This window comes from Lathyrus oleraceus, chromosome 7, assembly GCF_024323335.1.
Source record: "Lathyrus oleraceus cultivar Zhongwan6 chromosome 7, CAAS_Psat_ZW6_1.0, whole genome shotgun sequence".
Lineage (NCBI taxonomy): Eukaryota > Viridiplantae > Streptophyta > Magnoliopsida > Fabales > Fabaceae > Lathyrus > Lathyrus oleraceus.
Window position 1 is genome coordinate 111842110 of NC_066585.1, and position 6737 is coordinate 111848846.

A 6737-nucleotide genomic window follows, 5' to 3' on the forward strand; every position below is an offset into this window, starting at 1 on the left:
CATTTTGATCAATCTATCCATGTTCCTCTTCCTGATGGTACTTGTAGTAATTATCTCCTGCAAAGACTTTGATACTTCCACTAACTCAAGTAAGACATACTTTCTTATGAATTTGGAAATTGGAGAAGAATTTGCACCATCAGTTTGACCATGGTGCTTTATCACCACAATTTTTGGGACATGTGTCCCCACAAACAACTTCTTATCAAGGGTCAGAGGTCCAACCTTTATGTTTGGAGTTTCTTGTGGATGAAACACTTCAGGGTGTTGATTTAAGATAATTCGAATGATTATGCAATGAAATGTTATAGGTTGTTTCACAACAAAGGATTCAACATGCTTCGTAGTTTTCTCAAATGCATACGCTCCAAAGTATAGCTCTGCTTTAGTTCCTATTAAGTAGATCAATTTAGCTTAAGCAGTGGTTATACTAGATATGTGATTTGTAGGTTCACAATTAGATGCATCAATATTATTCAAAATAGAAAACTTCAATCTTAATTTTCCACAAGAGACTAACCCTTTGTTAGGTCATTGCTTTACTTGCTCAACAGTTATATCCTTGGCAATCTTGTCAATCGAGGGAATTTTTTCCAGACCCTACTCAGGTCCCAGGCTATAGCTAAAGCCTCTTTTGTTTGGTTTCGAGCTTGTCGACTTCTTTCTCAGATGCATCACTCAGATCCCAGGCTATAGCCATAACCTCTTTTGTTTGTTGAAGTTTGGCGTTGTTGGTCATCTTGAGGTCGATGTCCCGACAAACCTGGTGAAAATATGCTTCAAAATCGAATAAGAATTGGACAATAGAATCGGAGACTCAATGTTTTTTTAGTTAAGCCAATAACATTCGAATATCAGTACCAAGTCAAGCATCTCCTTTGATAGCATTGAGGAGATCAACTTCAGATAAGTCTGCATTTAGTTGCAGGATTAAGAGGTTCACCGAATCATCACTTGTACCAGCCAGCGAAGCATCAGAGGATTGGAGGACCTAGAGCCAGTTGAAAGCTTGTGGAGTTTCTAGAGCCTTTTTAAAGCCTCTGTCAGATCCTTCCTTTTTAGAGTAAGGATTTCTTCTTGACTTAGAGAAATGTTGGATGATGAGTCTTGAACGGTAGGTTGGGTTTGTTTTTCTGTGGCGGTGGCAGGTTGGCCTTATTTTTCTGTCGGAATAGTGTCGACATTTAGGATAGTTTGCTCTTGTTCCATTGTTTCAGATTTTTTTTTATGGTGATGAGTTATCATGAACCGAAGTCGTAGTATCATCCAATTATTCTTTTCTTTGGGGAGACAATGGTTCGACAATAGCCATCGCCTCAAGATTTGGTTCGGTGGAGACACTCGCACCTTCGCCAACTGTTTTGTTCTCTAAGTGAACAGAGGAGAGGCTAGAATCAATAAAGTCTGACCAATGAATGTGAGAAAAGGTTTCAGAAGGAATCGAACGGGGGATACATGTTGGTTCGTCCACTGCGTTCTCGTCCAGCTTCGACGGTTCTTAGAAATGGAAAAGGGTTAGTTTTGGAGCTAAACACAGAAATCAGGATGTAAATTTTTTGGTGTGGAGCAATACCTTATGATTATTTTCTTCGATTGGGAGATTTTTGGCTCGTCCTGCACTTGGTCTTCAGTGATGGATGAATCCTCTTTCCCTTTTACTTTATTGGATGGTCCAACAATTGAGATTGTTGTTTCTTTCAGAGGTTTGGATTGTTGGGTAGTGCTCTTTTTATTGACAATTGTTTTGGAAGGAGTCTTCGGCTTGGGTCTTGAGAAAATAAGAGTCTTCTCACTATTCTCTGAGCTTTCGACTTCGGCTATAATTTTTGATGATTTTGGAGTATCCCGATGAAAGATGTTGTTTAGTTATGTTGAAATCATGGAAACCATCAAAGAATATGTCAAGTGCATACCTATGTTGTGGTAGTATTTTTTAGGTTTCTTTTTCTTCTGGGTTTTCGTGGTTGAAGGGGAGTAGGGATCGCGCTTTCGATTCTGAATAGAAAGAAATGTTAGAATCATTTCGAAGATCGGCTAAATATGAAGAGATAAAAACTTACCTTTTTTAGTTGAGGTTCTTCTTCTTTCTTTTCTGCGCCTGCGTTAGAAAGGCCTTCGACATTTTTGTCACCTTTTTACTGCAGGTTCATCTATAACAGAAATAAGTGAGAAATCGAAAGTATTAAAAGACAGAACTTAAATGATTAATTATATACCTATTTTCTTTTCTGGGTTTTATTGTAAGCCCGAGAAGGCAGTTGACAGCCTCTTACAGAAGTTCTGCTCAGAGAGGTGGCCTTGAAAGTAGCTTGTACACCAATTGTCGAATTCCACTGTTAGAAAGAAAGATGGATGGAAGAGGAAAGTGTGAAACTTGCGAACTTGCTGACGAGCAAAGGTCGTGCAATCCTTGTGTTTTGTCGAAGTGAATTTCCGTTCCGACCAGCAAATGTCAGCCTCCCAAGAGTAGAGTGAACTTGGCAGCATTTGGCTAAAACCAAGTTGTCTAGCCACCAGATTGGGCCGATAGCCAATAAAGCCATAGCCATCGGTTCTAGTTTCAATTCGAGTAGAAAGGAGTGTAGGAGTCAAAAAGGTTGCCTAGACAAAATTTGACATTGCAGCAGTCTTATGGGTTACACCAGGGAATCTATTCCGAAACCAAGTTAGCTCAACACATATGTCTACAAAATGAGCCATGGTTGAAACAAAAGTTTTCGACTCAAGGAAGAGGTTGATGTATTTCATAAAGGTTTTTTGAGATGGACTGTCATAGGGAGTGACTAAGGCAAGTCTAGTTCCTTCGATACTTCTGCAATCAGTTTCCTCAAGCAAGGCTTTCGACTTAGTTAAATGTAACTTGGGTTCAAAGGTAGCGTTCAACCAGAGTTGCAAAATCCATAAAGGGCCATAAATGAGGCATGATTCATTGATTTTGGGGAGATGTTTTAACTTGTAATAAGAATTCCCAATATATTTATACATGTTGGCTAAAAGAAGTTTGGCTAAAGAAATTCCTAGACCCACATGGAGTTTAATGGCGAGAGGGATGAGCTTTTTAGCTATTTGTAATGATCTCGAACAAAAAACGTAGTAAGAAAGCCAAAGGATTAAGAAAGCTATATGCTTTTGGTTGGAGACCTCTTTAGATTTTTTGTCATGCTGGTTGATTATGAAGTTCTTAAAGCTGAAGCATTCGATAATAAGTTCATGGTCGATTTCTAAAGTGGGGGTAAAAGTTTTGCCAAGAGGGTTCAGTCTCGTGATGGTTGTTATGTTGAACAAGGTTGGCGTAAGTATTACACATGGGAGTTGAAAGGTATTAGTCGAACATTCCAAAAATAAGATTGACGCAAATAACATGGTCGGGTTATACCTAGGTCCAGTTCAAGAAATTTGTATCATGTCGAAGATTACTAAATCTTCCCATTGTTTTTGTTTCTTGCTTTTGAATTTATTGGGCTAGATAAGGTATTCTTTGCTTTGGGTAGGAGGTGCAGATCAAAAGACACGCGCTAGTGTCTCCATAAAGGACAAGTCGAGATAGCGTTCTTCGAACGCTGAAGGCATGGTGACAGATAACACAGGAAAAACTTCTTTACTTTTTCATTGTGGGTTTTAGCAGTTGGGTTGGTCCTAGAAATGCTAGAAGTTTACTAGAAAGAGTGAAGGGAATGAGTATCTGGTTTTGCCAAATGGTGATTCTCTATTTGTCCATTGGAAGTTCAGGGACAAAATCCCTACCTTCATCATCTTATGATGGCAAAATGGTGTAAGCCATTGGGTTCTTTCTAGTATTGAACTTGTTGAATGAATTGTTAACTACCATTGATGAAATTTGCAGAGCTTGTTGTGAAGAAAAATGGTTTCTGTATGCAAAACGGTTGGAAGCAAAAGTAAAGAAGATGAAAAAATAGCGTGATGGGGGTATTTATAGAGTTGATTTCCGTTTCAGTATCAGACACTTGGCAGACGCGTGGAAATATGGATCACTTCGTGTCTTGAGAAGTGGACGAGTTTGTAAGAAGTGGAGAAATTAATGTGAGTGGAGAAGTTAATGAGACATGCAAAAGCATGATTTCCTAGAAACTAGGAGTAATGATGGGATTCTGAAAAGATTTTCTGGAAAAGACAACGCATAGTAAAGTGGTAATGATGACAATGACGTCAGCGAAGAAATTGAAACAGTGTCGAAAATACATTCAAAAATGCCACCTTTCTCTATTTTGATATGAAATCGAAATATGGTATTTTAGGGGGCAATTTGTTATCTCAGATTTTCGACACTACCATTAAATTATAAGAATTTAATAAGAATCGTGTAATATTGATTTTGGTGCAAAGTCAAAATAGTGAATAATGGTTGCGAGGATTTTGACAAATTTGACTTGTCGACAAGGAATGTCACTATGGTCGAGATTGCAGTCAGACAAGGACTAAGGAGTATTTGGATTTAGTAAAATTCAGTGTTTTCAATACATTATTTGTGTAGTCGAATGAGGTGTAAACGAACAAGATCAAACGGTTACTGAAAGACACGTGGAAGTTCGTCGAAGACGAAGGCTGCATGGAAGTAAAAACGTGGCATGTTGTGTTTAGTCAACCATTGCAGACGGTTACTTTAGGAATAATATATAAGTAGTGTTTACTTTAACTTTTAGGGGTCCATAAATTTTACAAATTCTACAAAAACTCAAAGTATCTGTGTGATTGAGAAAAGAGTGTTAAGAAATGTACGTATGGGTTCCACTTTTTACCAATTAAAGTTACTTTTATATTCAAATTATTTCTGCATTTTGTCATTTTATTTTTTATGTATTATAATTTCAATTTAAGTTATAGTCATTACTTTTAAACTACATTTCGATTTCTAGTCATTATTGTCAAAATTATACATTTTTGACATTTATGTCAAATCATTTAAAGTTTATGATTCACACAAAATATGTCTCGGGATCTTTTCGAGTTTAATCTGTCAAATAAATTAAAACTTGTTTTTGTTTACTAAAATTCACACTAAACACCCATAAATTACTGTTGTCTGTCGATCTTGAACGTTTCATTAACACTTCTTGATTTTTGTTGGAGATAATACATTCAGACTTGTTGAAGTTCACTTTTAGACCTTGATCACATAATTGTTTGATGCTGATCAAGTTAGCAATTAGACCTTCTCCTAGCAGCACATCATCAAGACAAGGGAAACCTGAACTTATCAGTTTGCCTATGCCCTTGATTCTTCCTCTAGCTCTATCACCAAAAGTAACACAACTATTAAAGTATGGCGTTAACTATTCAAAATAGTCCTTTTCTCCGGTCATGTGCCTTGAACATCCACTATCAAAATATCAATCTTCTCTTGAGGAAACTCTAAGAGATGTATAAGCCATGAGACAAGTGACAAATATAAAAATAATTCACTTTACTCATCTTATGAGAAGATACACAATCTCTGATTTTTAATTTCACTTTACTCATCTTGAATATTGAATTGATTTGTGCATTGAAGTTAGTAAAAAAAATAAAGATGATAAAAAAATAATTTTAAAGCGTTGATAATTTGTATTATTTTTTTAAATAAATAAATAATAAAAAATTAAAATAATTACAAGATTACAATATTTATCTAATAATAATAATAATAATAATAATATAATAATAGTAATATTTACGATCATATCTATAAGAAAAAATTTACTTTTTAGGTTCATTGAGTAATCAATATAACTGGATTGTATAATGGACCAGATACGTTGATTATTAAATGAATATAAAAAGTTAACTTTCTCTTATAAATATGATCATAGATAATAAGTAATCAATTATCATCTAATAAAAGAGCCCATAGAAGATTTAACTCGATTAACCCTTTCATTATTCCATTTTACTAACTATATTTATTTTATATGATATGTGTAGCGGGGTATTCATTACCTTTAGATTTATTGACTAAATCAAAAGTAAATCATACAATTCGAGTCGCCACCACACTTCTATTTATCCAAAGGAAAGGTTAGAAAGCTAACAAAAACCGAGAAGTTTTATCAAATCAAAAACTAATAAAAATGTCAGAGATCTGGGTAAGGGGGTTGGTTATGCAATGGGAAGGTTTTAAGCACCCAAAATATCCTTAGTACTCTAAGGGAGCCCTTTTTGCAAATGTTGTATGGTAGGTTGGTATTTGTGAAAATATTTGTGCAAACATGATTGGGGAGATGAGAAAAGAATATACAAATTATTTACTATTTTGTTGTTTGAATGGATAAACCCATTGCCTACGTACCATCACAAAGGTAGGATCAAAACCTCGTAGTTCGGGGTAAAAATCTCAAAATAAGTTGGTGAATTGATTGGTCAAAAGCCTTAAGGTCTTTTGTTATCAAAGGGAGGAAACTCAACCTAAACCACAAATCCACCATGTAAGGAGAGCTTCAACATACTAGTGAGGGATCCACCCTATAATAAGTATGGAAGACTTATAGTCCAATCACTAAGGATGATGTGAGGTTTACATCAACCACTATGATAACTCAAACCTATGGCTAATGCTTATGAAAAAGGTTTGGTAAAGGTGGCCATTGGAACCACAAAACAAACTTGAGTGAGTTGTATTTACAAATTAGAAGTATTCACAAAATGAAGTCAAAGTTGACTTAAGATTCAATTCAAAATAAGTATTAAGAAAAGAGTTTGAAAAATCAAAGGCGTATGACCTAGGTTTCTAATTTTGAAAACAA